The 14,474-nt window shown below is 43.2% G+C and overlaps 1 pseudogene; it reads right to left on the bottom strand.

Annotated features, from left to right (window-relative positions):
- Positions 1-13,801: 13,801 nt before the first annotated feature.
- LOC129695947 (U2 spliceosomal RNA) lies at positions 13,802-13,909 on the bottom strand (annotated as a pseudogene).
- Positions 13,910-14,474: the final 565 nt, after the last annotated feature.

Consider the following 14,474-nt stretch of genomic DNA (forward strand, 5'->3'; position numbering starts at 1 on the left):
AGGATATGGACCTGGTCCAAGTAGGATAGTCTCCTTGGCCACATCCATAGTTTCTACAGTTAAGGCACATATACACTGATAACCACAATGCTAATTCTATGTTACAATGACCATGGAGTTCTGAAGTTGCACATTAATCCCACAGCAGGAAATGCTAGACTATTTCCTTCTCAATGACAAAGCTCACACAAGAAGATAATGTTCCTAATGTTTAACCTATCATCTGTCATATATCAAACTTCTATGACTTGAAAAGAAAGGGGCAATAGGCACATGAGAGCCATTTGCAACTACCCTTTTCTGCACTCAATAAGCTGGTGTGTAAAAAAGAACTGCAGATGCTGGTTTAAATTAAAGGTAGACACAATATGCTGCAATAACTCAGTGGGTGAGGCAGCATCTCTGGAGAGAAGGAATGGGTAATGTTTCGCGTCAAGACCATCAGACTCAATAAGCTGGCTTGAAACTATATTTCCATTTTCTTATCATTGCTAAAACCCAGACCATTCTACATAACAGCGCAGTGCAACTCTGATTACCATGAGAACTGCTACAATTCATTATGCCATTCCATAATCTTCCCAAAGTTAATTTCGAAAGGATATTGAAAATACTGGCCTCACCAATAAGGTCCACATCCAATGCATAAATATGAAAAATGACATTCATTTTTTTCCTCCTTCAAATTTTATTTCATACAATGATCTGGGGTATTCGCAATAGCGCTGAATAGTTTATATCACTTGTATTTCATTGCTTTATTATTTTTCTGTCCAGTGCATTTTGATGTGACTGATGTGTCCCATTGTTTCTCATGTTGAGATCTTTTTGCAGTATTTATTATTTGCTTGAAATAAGCAACTACAATTTATTATTAACATACATGCCTGATATCTCATGCTGGGTTTAAACCGTTCCTTTCTTCAGTCCTCAATTAGTTGACCCTGTAATCCCGACATGCATTTTAATTTAATGTCATGGCTAAATAATTTTTGATTTGATTATAAATAATCACAGAAGATAACTCAATCATCGAAGTGTGAGTCTTCGGGTGAGATTAACTCATCTAACTGTGTGTATACAGATATTTGTTTAGTTTATTTTAGTTTAGAGATACAGCGCAGAAAGAGGCCCTTCGGCCCACCGAATCCGCACTGACCAGCGATCCCCACACCTACACACACTGGGGACAATTTTTAGACATAAACCAAGACAATTAACCTACTGTGTCTTTAGAGTTTGGGAGGAAACCGAAGCTCTCAGAGGAAACCCACGCGGTCACGGGGTGAACGTACAAACTCCGTACAGACAGCACCCGTAGTTGGGATCGAACCCAGGTCTCTGGCCCTGCAAGCTCTGTAAGGCAGCAACTCTACCGCTGCGCCACCGTGCTGCCCTGTGTTTTGAAAGAACATTATGTGTTTCCGAAGGAAATGTTGCATGGTGCCACTATCGATTTGCACCATTACTCTGAAATTCAAATCCATTAATCCTGACTAGAGCAATATAGGAACCAGAGATAAAATACTTTTGGAGGCAGAAGCTTGAACAGAGATGAACAGCCATGATCATATTGAATGGCGGTGCAGGCTCGAAGGGCCGAATGGCCTACTCCTGCACTTAATTTCTATGTTTCTATGTTTCCCAGTAACTGGCCTGAATACACCAATTAATACACTTTCATTGAGGATCTGTTTTGTTCAATAACTTTTTAAAAATTCAAAGGTAGTCGATGTATATCTTCGGCCTCAATCTAGGTTACCATAGGAGTTTACATGTCCTCCATCAAGGTTCCCGATCTGAAATATTATCTGTCCATATCCTTCCACTGATACTGCCTGATCCACTGAGTTCCTCCAGCAGTTTGTTTTTTACACAAACTTTCCTCCCACCAAAGCCATCCAACTAGTGGCCAAACGTATCCCATTTTGATCACATCTGGGTCATTAAGATTGGGGCTGAAAATATACATCAACTTCTTTTGAATCTTTAAAAAGTTATTTAACAAAACATATACATGAGCTTGCTTTATTTTAATAGCATAGCAATTGAACAGGATAAATGAGCCAACATATTTGATAGTTAATAATTCATTTATTATTAGAAGGAACATGAGTATGCTCCATTAAGGGTAATGGTTTCTGACCGCTTTAGTTTGAACACAGCAGTGAAGTGATGCTTATGCTTGGCTTTAGCAAGGGTATGTCTACTCACTGGTGTTCTTTCTGTCAATCCATTGGACTAGAAATCTGCTTACATCAGCTCGATGTACAACGCGGGTGACATCCTCGAAACTGTCAACCAGATTTGTCAAACATGATCTGCCTTTCACAAATCCATATGACCCCCCTTGAACCTTTTGTATTTCTTATGATGTGTAGCCCCAGGGACTCTGCTTCAATTTGCACATTTATATTTTGCACAGCCCTGGTTTCCTTGCGTTTGTGGCTTTGAAAGAGGCATTTTTCTGTACGTGGTTGCAGGGATCAAAAAGTAGAGCAACTCCTTTCAAATCATTTGATCTTTAAAATTCAAACAGGCATTGATTCAACTGGAATATTCAAATAGTCTCATTGATGAGTCTGGTTAGGGGAGACCCCGGGCTGTAATTGTGATGAAAATTCCCTGGAATGTTAAAGATCCATCTGCATTGAAGATTATGTCGAGTAATATGCAGGAAATTAGTTAGGTGATAGTTAATTTCAAGTAACACATTAACCATATAACCATATAACAATTACAGCACGGAAACAGGCCATCTCGACCCTTCTAGTCCGTGCCGAACACATAATCTCCCCTAGTCCCATATAACTGCGCTCAGACCATAACCCTCCATTCCCTTCCCATCCATATAACTATCCAATTTATTTTTAAATGATAAAAACGAACCTGCCTCCACCACCTTCACTGGAAGCTCATTCCACACAGCCACCACTCTCTGAATAAAGAAGTTCCCCCTCATGTTACCCCTAAACTTCAGTCCCTTAATTCTCAAGTCATGTCCCCTTGTTTGAATCTTCCCTACTCTCAATGGGAAAAGCTTTTCCACGTCAACTCTGTCTATCCCTCTCATCATTTTAAAAACCTCTATCAAGTCCCCCCTTAACCTTCTGCGCTCCAAAGAATAAAGCCCTAACTTGTTCAACCTTTCTCTGTAACTTAGTTGCTGAAACCCAGGCAACATTCTAGTAAATCTCCTCTGTACTCTCTCTATTTTGTTGACATTGCCCTCAGATAATCATTACTGAAGGGCCTGTCCCACTTGGCCGTCATTTACGCGACAGGCCGGTAGTGACTGACGTGCGACAGTCACGGGCGTCATCACCCGTCAAAATGCGTCTTCAAATATTTTATCTGCTCTGCAAGTAGAATTAGTCAGCGTATTGACTTCATTTGTTAAGTGAAACATTGATAACATTATTGTGTGCTTGAGAAATTAATTTACTTTTAAACTTTCTGAATTACTCCCAGCAAACACAAAATTGTATTCCATTACAGCAGTTTGAGGGTTTCAACACAGCTTAAGAATTAGTTTGCAATTTTTTTTTAAATGGTCTTAGTAAAATTGTTGATGGTTATTTAAAAAAAATAATAATTTGGTTACTAGTGTTCTTTTAGGATATAAAATCTCCAATCCTTACCTGGATGTTAACGTTTGAAACATCCTTAACTAAGGATGTTTCAAAAATACTTATTAAGGTGTTACTCTGAAGGCATTACTCTGTAAGCAATGATGCTTACGGCGTAATTATTTTCTCATTGTGGCCGACTGCGTATGGGCGGCGCCCGGCGGCGCACGGTTACGCATGGTGACGTAATAATGCATCACCACGCGCTACACGTACGAGGTCTGGATGCCTGCGTGCGACCGCAACACGTCCGCGTGCATACGCGATATGTCACGCCGGAGGCGCGCAAAGATTTTCTGCCCTACAAAATCCTGGAGCGCTGCGTGATACCGTGCACAACTCCATACCCCTCTCCATGCATATGTCCCGCGTGGCCCACATGCTACCAATGCGACGACGAGGTCGCGTAAATGGCTCGGAAATGACGGCCAAGTGGGACAGGCCCTTTAATTTGCTTGTCAGTAGAGGAGGTCGCATGACAAAAATCACATTATAACCTCCATTTCATCCAAAAAGACAATATGGGGAGAAATGATGAGGTACGAAGGTAAGTTAGCCAAGAATATAAAGGAGGATAGTAAAAGCTTATTTAGGAATGTGAAGAGGAAAACATTAGTTAAGACCAAAGTTGGACCCTTGAAGACAGAAAAAGGTGAATTTATTATGGGGAACAAGGAAATGGCAGATGAGTTGAACAGGTACTTTGGTTCTGTCTTCACTAAGGAGGACACAAACAATCTTCCTGATATAGTGGCCAGGGGATCTGGGGTGACAGAGGAACTGACGGAAATCCACATTAGGCAGGAAATGGTGTTGGGTAGACTGATGGGACTGAAGGCTGATAAATCCCCAGGGCCTGATGCTTTGCATCCCAGGGTACTTAAGGAAGTGGCTCTAGAAATCGTGGATGCATTGGTGATAAATTTCCAATGTTCTATAGACTCAGGATCAGTTCCTGTGGATTGGAGGGTAGCTAATGTTATCCCACTTTTTATGAAAGGCAGGAGAGAGAAAACAGGGAATTATAGACCAGTTAGCCTGACATCGGTGGTGGGGAAGATGCTGGAGTCAATTATAAAAAATGAAATAGCCGCACATTTGGATAGCAGTAACAGGATCGGTCCGAATCAGTATGGATTTACGAAGGGGAAATCATGCTTGAATAATCTTCTGGAATTTTTTGAAGATGTAACTATGAAAATGGACAAGGGAGAGCCATTGGATGTGGTGTACCTGGACTTTCAGAAAGCATTTGATAAGGTCCCACATAGGAGATTAATGGGCAAAATTAGGGCACATGGTATTGGGGGTAGAGTGCTGACATGGAAAGAGAAGTGGTTGGCAGACAGAAAACAAAGACTAGGGATTAACGGGTCCCTTTCAGAATGGCAGGTAGTGACTAGTGGGGTACCGCAAGGCTCAGTGCTGGGACCGCAGCTATTTACTATATACATCAATGATTTGGATGAAGGGATTCAAAGTAACATTAGCAAATTTGCAGATAACACAAAGCTGAGTGGCAGTGTGAACTGTGAGGAGGATGCTATGAGAATGCAGGGTGACTTGGACAGGTTGGGGGAGTGGGCAGATGCTTGACAGATGAAGTTTAATGCGGATAAATGCGAGGTTATCCACTTTGGTAACAAAAACAGGAAGGCAGATTACTATCTAAATGGCGTCAAGTTGGGAAAAGGGGAGTACAATGGGATCTGGGGGTCCTTGTACATCAGTCTACGAAAGTAGGCATGCAGGTACAGCAGGCAGGGAAGAAAGCAAATGGCATGTTGGCCTTTATAACAAGAGGAATCGAATATAGGAACAAAGAGGTCATTCTGCAGTTTTACAGAGCCCTAGTGAGACCACACCTGGAGCATTGTGTGCAGTTTTGGTCCCCTAATTTGAGGAAGGACATTCTTGCTATTGAGGGAGTGCAGCGTAGGTTTTCAAGGTTAATTCCCAGGATGGCGGGACTGTCATATGCTGAGAGAATGGAGCAGCTGGGCTTGTACACTCTGGAGTTTAGTAGGATGAGAGGTGATCTCATTGAAACATATAAGATTGTTAAGGGTTTGGACACGCTAGAGGCAAGAAACATGTTCCCGATGTCCAGAACCAGGGACTACAGTTTAAGAATAAGGAGTAAGCCATTTAGAACGGAGATGAGGAAACACTTTTTCTCACAGAGAGTGGTGAGTCTGTGGAATTCTCAGCCTCAGAAGGCGGTGGAGGCAGGTTCTCTTGATGTTTTCAAGAGAGAGATAGATAGGGCTCTTAAAAATAGCAGATTCAGGGGATATGGGGAGAAGGCAGGAACGGGGTACTGATTGGGGATGATCAGCCATGATCACATTGAATGTTGGTGCTGGCTCGAAGGGCCGAATGGCCTACTCCTGCACCTATTGTCTATTGTCTATTGTCTATTTTCTTTCACATGAAGAAAATGTAGGGTTAGATTAACATGACCAGCAACCTTTTAAACATAAGCACCAAATCCTCATGTTTTAGGCTACATTGAGGCTGTCATTGGTGCATGTAAACTCCAAATGGCTCCTATCCATTTTTAAAAAAGATGTCAGAAGCAGTTAGACAGGCACTTTGATAAGACAGGTTTGGAAGGATATGGACCAAATGCTGGCAGGAGGGACTTGTGTAGCTGGGACATATTGGTCGGTGTGGACAAATTGGGCTGAAGGGCCTGTTTCCACGCTATATCACTCTATGACTCTATGATTTGAATGAAAGAGACAAAATTGAACGTCAATTGAAAGCACCTGGTGCCCTTGGAGCTGTAAGATCTGGTGTTTGTCCAACTTTTGGGCTACATTGTCCAAAGTGTGCAAGGTTTTGCATTAGACAATAGGCAATAGACAATAGGTGCATTGTTCCCATATCGTAGCCACAGTTGAGGGTCTAGGCTACTTCATTAGTTTGAAGCTCCCAACCTTTTCAATTCCCCTTGTTTAAAGCAGGTTTGCTCCCTCCCATCTAGAGGCCAAGTTGCTTCATCGCATGTAGTGTCCCACTTTCCAGAGCAAAACTTTGGTTAGGCAAGCAACAACTCTCAGAGATGGAAGCTTGTCCATCTGGCTCTATATCCCATGACAGCTTTTCCATTAAAGGGTTGAATCGAGGTCCACCACTTACCATAAAATCTGAAAATAAGTAATTACGTGGTTATTTCTGCTGGCATCCCACTAAAGCTATAGCAGAAGACCAGCTAATCTCCCACAGTTTCAGTGCTAATTGTCCTTAAGTTACATATTACTTTTATACCCACTATCAATATGGAAGGAGAGATGCATTTCCAGCTGAAAATGAGCAAGATACCATATCCATAACAGTAACCCCCCCCCCTCCCCCTAAAGAGCTGTGTTTCTTTAAATATCAATCAATATTATATAAATTATTATTCGTTAACTGGGCCCATGATAGCTCCCAGGGAAGCAATCCAATTGGTCTCATTCCACCTCTCTGTATTTCCCTGTAAACCTTTCAACTCGTTCTTTCTTACACATTCCTATCAACTCCCCATTACTTCTTTTCGCCATTGACACACAAGAGGGGATAATTTATAATGGCCAAGCAACCTACCAACATGTATCTGGGATATCGAGGAAAATCTAGAACCGCTGAAGGAAATTATTTGGTCTCGTAGGTTTGTGCAAATGACACATTAAGCTCCTTAGATCAGGATTGAAGGTGGGTCCTTACACTATGAACATATTGAATGGTGGTGCAGGCTCAAAGGGCCGAATGGCCTACTCCTGCACCTATTTTCTATGTTTCTATGTTTCTATGTGACCAGATTTCAATCACACTGGAAAATATAACAACACAGCACATAGTCAAAAGCCCAAACAATTGTGAAGTCCAGTTATTTTTAAATGCAACACCTGACTCGATATAGGCTGGTTAATGAAAACATAAAATGTTATCATAATATTAAATGCATTTCATATTTTGCAATGTTCCAGACTAGCTGCAGTTTTAGGCAATCCGACTGTATCTGGCTATTTGCCAATGACTGAACCAGATTCTCATTCTGGGTAGTAGCAGTAGGGGAGAGCACAACTTCAATGTACTTTCCACAATAATTAACTTGGATGATCAAAGCCAAACAGATATTCTAATCCCCCAATGGTACAACTAAAACAACTAAAGAATAAACTAAGAGAAACCCATCTCAGCAGCAATCGAGTTAAAAAGCTTCCTTCACACTTCTACTCCCCAAGTTTGGCTTCCAGGGGTGGTTACTAATGTCACGCCATCTGCTTCACAAAGCAGTAAGTGGACCTCCTGCTGGTTGGAACAGAACTGTTTTGCCATTGGATATGCCAAGGATAATTTACACCACAGGCTACTTTAACTTTCTACATGCACTTCTTAACCTCTCAGTCAAACAATAGTGTACCTTCTGCCATTAATGTATATTTAATGCAAAATAATAGAGTACTGCAAATAAAACCAATTGATAGGTGAAATATTGATAAAGTGGTTATCGCCTCTGAAAATTCCAGCAGTTGTTCCAGGCAGGCCAGTGACATTGCCTTTCTAAGTGTGATGGGTGTGATCAGAATATTGATTAAGAATTACAAATGCAACAAAAGTTTTTGGTCTTTCCTAATTCCAAAAGTAGACCTGTTTATATTAAAGAGTTTAAGAAGGAACTGCAGATGCTGGAAAATCAAAGGTAGACAAAAATGCTGGAGAGCCTCAGCAGGTGAGGCAGCATCTATGGAGCGAAGGAAATAGGCAACGTTTCAGGTCAAGATCCTTCTTCAGACTGATGTGAGGGTGGGAGGGGGCGGGAAGAAGAAAGGTAGAGGCGGAAACAGTGGGCTGAGGGAGAGCTGGGAACGGGAGGAGAAAGCAAGGACTACCTGAAATTAGAGGTCAATGTTCATACTGCTGGGGTGTAAACTGCCCAAGCGAAATATGAGGTGCTGCTCCTCCAATTTACGGTGGGCCTCACTCTGGCCATGGAGGAGGCCCAGGACAGAAAGGTCGGATCCAAATTTAGATTTATTATTGTTACGCGTATCAAGGTACAGTGAAAACCTTTAGTAATTCAGCGGGTCAGACAGCATCTCAGGAGAAAAGGAATTGGTAACGTTTTGGGTCGAGACCCAACACATCGCTTATTGAAGGGTCTCGACCCGAAACGTCACCAATTTCTTTTCTCCTGAGATGCTGTCCTGTTGAGTTACTCCAGCTTTTTGTGTCTATCTTCAGTTTAAATCAGCATCTGCAGTTCATTGTATGTGTCTGTGACAAATAAAGTTGACTTGACTTGACTTCCTATGCAGTGAAAAGCTTTGTTTAGCATACCATCCAATCAAATCATTTAATAGGATGCATTAATATAATCCAGTCAAAGTCAACTAAAATAGGCAGAGTAAAGGGGAAGAGACAAAGTGTGGAATACAGTGCTCAGCAGTGTAGCACAACAGTTCTATAGACAAAGTCCAATGTCTGCAATGGGGTAGAAATGAGTCAGAAAGTGCCTTAGCTTATGTAAGGACTGTTCAGAAGCTGAATAATAGAGGGGAAGAGGCTATTCCTAAGTCTGATGGTTCACCCTTTCAAGCTTCTATTTCTCTTGCTTGATGGGAGCAGGGAGTAGAAGGAATGTTCAGGGTGGGACAAATCTTGTTGGCTGTTTTTCCGAGGCAGCGTGAAGGGTAGATGGAATCACTGGCGGGGAGTCTGGTCTGTTAATGCACTGGACTACACCCACATCTCTCTGCAACTTCTTCCGTCTTGGGTAGAGCTGTTCCTAAACCTAGCTGTAGTCAACCCAACAGTGTTTCCCTTTCCCCTGACTAGTCTGAAGAAGGGTCTCGACCCGAAACATCACCCATTCCTTCATTCCAGAAATGCTGCCTGTCCCACTGAGTTACTCCAGTATTTTGTGTCTGTCGACAGTATGGTTTCCATACTGCATCTGTAGAAGTTTGTAAGAGACATTGGAAACAAACTGAATATTCTCAATCACCTCAGGAAGTAGTGGTGTGCCCTCTTGTCTGTTGCTTCAATGTGGTTAGTCAATGAAGATAGATTGTTGGTAATATTAACATCAAGGAACTGGAAGAAACAATGCCTGCTTGTTTGTGCTGGTCATTGAAAGCATGGATACATCCATTGTCAAAGGAGAACAGGCCCTCTGTGTAAGGTGGCTACGCAGTCAAGTAGACCTACTCCCTTGGTTCCTTTGACCGGGGCTTGGATCTGAGGGTGATGCCGTCATTATTTAATCTCCAGTTGTCCCAATTAATCCCTCCTTCTCCTGCACTTTTTATTCAACTGAAAAAAATGGAACATAAGAATATACCCACACTGTCGGAAATACACAAAAGGTTAATACCTCTAATCTGATTACAATAACAACAGAAGCTCTTCATATCCTGGAAGGTGCAGCAGTGAGATATACCAATGTAAAAACAGCAATGCCATATATAATAGTAAGATTAAACGAGAACTTACCAGTTTGAAGTTTGATCTGTATTTTATGAGGAGTTACGATGAGGGATTACGTGAAGAAGCCCGCTTCCACGCATGCGTGTCATACTTCAAAGCAGCGGTGTGAGGTCACAGGAACCTATAATGATCTAACATAGTAAGATTACCAAAGAGATACCAGTTTTTGATATGATCATAAGAGGGTGGGAGCGGAGGGCACGTAATCCCTCATCGTAACTCCTCATAAAATACAGATCAAACTTCAAACTGGTAAGTTCTCGTTTAATCTTACTATTTTACTTCGGAGTCACGTGAGTGACTACGTGAAGATTTCAAAGCTCTGTGACCTCATGCCGTGGAACGAGTCCATGCTTCACAAACTGCCTTGGGTATTGGGAGAGAGCATCATTAGTAATTTTAAACACAATTATACAAAGAGTTGTGTGGTATATAACGAAAAAATATATAACATTTTTTAAAAAATTTGAGAATTTCATAGCCCTGTAACCTTTCGGGCAAATTATTTTGTTGAACATAAAATGTTTTCTTAATACAATGATGGCTCCAAAAAATAACTGGTTTATTATAAAACCTGTGGAAAACCCTTTTTTAATGACCATCCTGCCATTCTGAGGATTTGGTCTGTGGGTACCTGTACAATTTTTGCTGCGGATGTTGCTGCAGCCCTGGTGGAATGAGAGTTAAAACATTAGTGTCTATTTCTGCCATTTTTAGGACCTATTTGAGCCACCTTGATATAGTTTGAGTCATGACCCTTTCATGCGGTTTCTTGTAAGAGATAAACAACTCCATTCTCTGACCTCGAATGTTCTTAGTATATTCTATGTATTGTTAGATGTGTCTTGCTATACAGTCGTTTGCCATATGGGTGTACCATAAATTCAAACACTTGACCCGAGGAACCCGATCTGTTTTCTTTTATTAAATCCTGTATGACAACACCAGTTTCTCGGTGAGATGATCAGGGAGTCCAGGCTCAGTTTGCTTAATGGCTGGACTTGTTGTGCGGTAAATAACACCATGAGCATAACCATCTTCCTGGACTGTTACTGAAGTGACAACGCTGTTATGAGCTACAGGCTCCTCAGCATGTTGAGAAACGACACCCACGTCCCAGATTTCGGAGTACCTGGTTTTCTTACCAGGGGTGCGTTTCCACCGCGTGCCGCTCCGTTCCTTGTGATAGGTAATTGGAGAGTGCACTTGTGGCACTATTGAAGGCACTGTAGCTCCATCGATTATCCTAATGGAGGCTTGTAAAAATTCCAATACGGCCAGAATGTTCTTGGCCTTTTGGTCGAGATTGTTGTCCAAGCAGTATATGCCCCATTTCTTGATGTGTCCAAGGTACTGCTTCCGTGTTGACAGTCTTAGTGCAGATGAGATGAGATTCATCGTCCTGTCTGACAGTGTAGTGGGTCTGTTAGACTCTACAAATCAATAAATCCATAGTGTTATGGCATGGATGACTGCCTCCAGTCACTGGATAAATCAATAATTTTTTGGCAATGTTCATAGGGAACATGGTTCTAACACCATCCCCTGTAAGACTGAAATACCATGATTGAGAAGGTCAGTCGGGTACTCTGAAAATTCCAGATGCCGAGTGTGGTTGAATTATCCCTAGTACCCCAATGATGGGTCCGAACGGGGGAAAACCTCACCCTATGGCTTATTTACATAACAATGCCAAGCTGGTTTACGAATTTTAGTACATAATAATGGGGCTAATGATTGCCCCTTATGTAAGCTCTATATTGCCAAAGTTCCTCTATTGAGTCAATGCCTGCCATATAGAAACCCACAACTGACACCAAGTCTATATCAATAATAAGAGCATCCATCTTAAAATGAATATCTAAAACAAATGTGTTTAGGGTTAAAATCAATGATAGTCCTACAACCCTACTCTATCTTATATTTAATAAATATGTTCAATCCCATCTTTTGTGTACAATTCTTGTAGCACCCTGTTGGGTTTTAGGTTGTTTGGTTTATGTAAGGACAAAAATGCCCTTCTGGTGTATGATGTACTGTGGTTAATGGGATGAGAAAAACCCTATCAGATAACCCTCAATACTGCTGAGATTATATGAATCTGTAGTGATTATATACCATACATAACTGTAGTGTTGCAACCTCCCCTACCCTCGTAGGTCCCTATTTTAACAGAAGAAAACCCCACCCACCTACCTCCCTGGTTACCGGTGGTTTTGTTATTTCATTGGTTTTTTGTAAATAAGTTTCTGGTTTAATATTTCTTGTTCGGGGTTGTGTGGGAGGTTGAGGCTTCCGCATCTTCCAGGGTGGCCGCCCTGGCCATACCCTAAAACGGATCCTGCAGGTTATATTGATTTCTGACACTGCTACTGGTATGAGCCACATTTTTTATGGCCTTGCCTGTGGCTGGTATCATGCTCCAAAATAGGCCCTTGCGCTGGCCTTGATGAGCCCCAGTGTCTTGGCTTAGTCCACACACGGTTTTTATTTGCAAATGGTAGCATTTTTGGGGTCCTAGTGCTGGCTGAATGGCCGCCTTCCACGTGTAGTTCAGGTTATATTGCATATTATTAAACAGATCTAGTGCGTCTTGATGGTCTTTGGTTACCTACGTTTAGTCCAGGGTGCTGGTGTGTGCTATGATGTCTTCCGTCAATCCCTTGAAGGTTCTCTGGATCTTGAGGTCCTGGTTCCTGATGTTCGTCCATATGCTGCCAAATGCATTGGTTTACACTGGGCACCTGTAATGCCTCACCGTTGCCAGGTGGCAGATGTCTGGCCAGTGTTTGTAAATTTTTCTTGTTGGCGTTTGTGGCCAGACATATAGTAATACTATTGCCATCCTGGATCCAAGTCTACCCATGTTTGACTTGGCTAAAGTAATCGGCCACCATGTCCAGCAGAGTCCCTGCTGTGTTAGGATCATGGGACGCTGTATTACCAGGCTCTGGCCCATCAGGGTCCTGCCTACTCTTTTTTTATAGAGTTAGAGATCTCTAGGGTCCCACACGGGGTACCCATGTGGGGCTAAACTGCTGCCCACTTGTCTTTTGTTCTGCGGACCCCTCTTGCAGGTCAGCCCAGAACTGACCCACAGTGCTCCCCTCTGATGGGGTAAAAGCATTGTGCAGCCCTCAAAGAGGTACTGCTGTGGTTTTATCACGTTGGAGCAAGGCTCCATACACCGCTTCTTCCCGCTCCAGCCCTCTCGGGCACTGGTTGCCGGCGGTTTTATGCAAAGTCGGACCCTTCCGAGTCCACTACCTTGTTTGATTTGTGTCTAGCCTACCGCTCGGTCACATGGATCTGGCCGGTGCGGGGCCGACATCGGGCACAGCTGATCCCACTACGGTTGATCCAAGTGCCGCTGGCTGCTGCTGGCTGCCCGCTGTTCCATGGTCCTCCTTCTCCAGTTTTGTCCTTCCTTCCGTGAAGTGGATATGGCCGGTGTGGAGGATAACTGGCACAGCTGCTTCCATCTATTCCTTTAACCTGACTTCAACGCTCTCAGCACTCCTGGCTGCTCCTTTATCTTAGACCCCTGGGACCCACCCCCGTACTGACGGTACTGGTCCCTTATGGTCGTTGCAGCCGGTCAACCCCACTCTAATGCCCTCAATTCTGGGCACTCCTACTTATATGGTCCTTAGATAAGGGACATATAAGACATTAAAACTGATGATAACAGCTACTATAGTTTTTATATAATATATATAGTCCCTAGATAAGGGGTGTATCAGATATTAAACTGATAAGAACAGATACTACACTTGATCTTAGCCAAAAAGCCGAGAAGCGATTATTGTAACTAAAACCCCGCTGGGACCGATCCTGGTACTCACATACTGGTCCCTTGTAGTAGATTGCAGCCAGTCAACTGCAAAGTCCTTTGCTGCCGAGAAATGAACTTTCTCACCATGCTGGAGCGAAGTTGGGCACAGGTGTTTTTCCCCCTCCGGGAATCGATGTGCCCATGCTGCTCCTGCCGTTGCCAGCTCCTCACGAAGTGCCAGCTGCCACTGCTGCTGTCTGTGCTACTGCAACTGCCGGCTGCCACTGCTGCTGCCGCTGCCGCTGCCGCTGCCGCTGCCGCTGCCGCTGCTACTGCCGCTCCTCCGCGGTTCTCCCGCCGGCCTTCTGCACCTTACATGGACCTGGTCCATGTCTGCACCTAGAAAGGTAAGTTGAAGGAAACGCAGGGTCTCTTACCTGCTGTTCCCGACTTTCCTTCTCCCGCCGGTGACCGTCGTTCCCTGTGTCGGGTTCGAGCCGCTTGGACCGACCCCGGTGTTCACGGGCCTGGTCCTTCGCGGCAGTTCCGCAGCCGGTAACCCCGGCTGTTCCTATGGATCCCCTGGACCCTGG

This window comes from Leucoraja erinacea, chromosome 3, assembly GCF_028641065.1.
Source record: "Leucoraja erinacea ecotype New England chromosome 3, Leri_hhj_1, whole genome shotgun sequence".
Classification (NCBI taxonomy): domain Eukaryota; kingdom Metazoa; phylum Chordata; class Chondrichthyes; order Rajiformes; family Rajidae; genus Leucoraja; species Leucoraja erinaceus.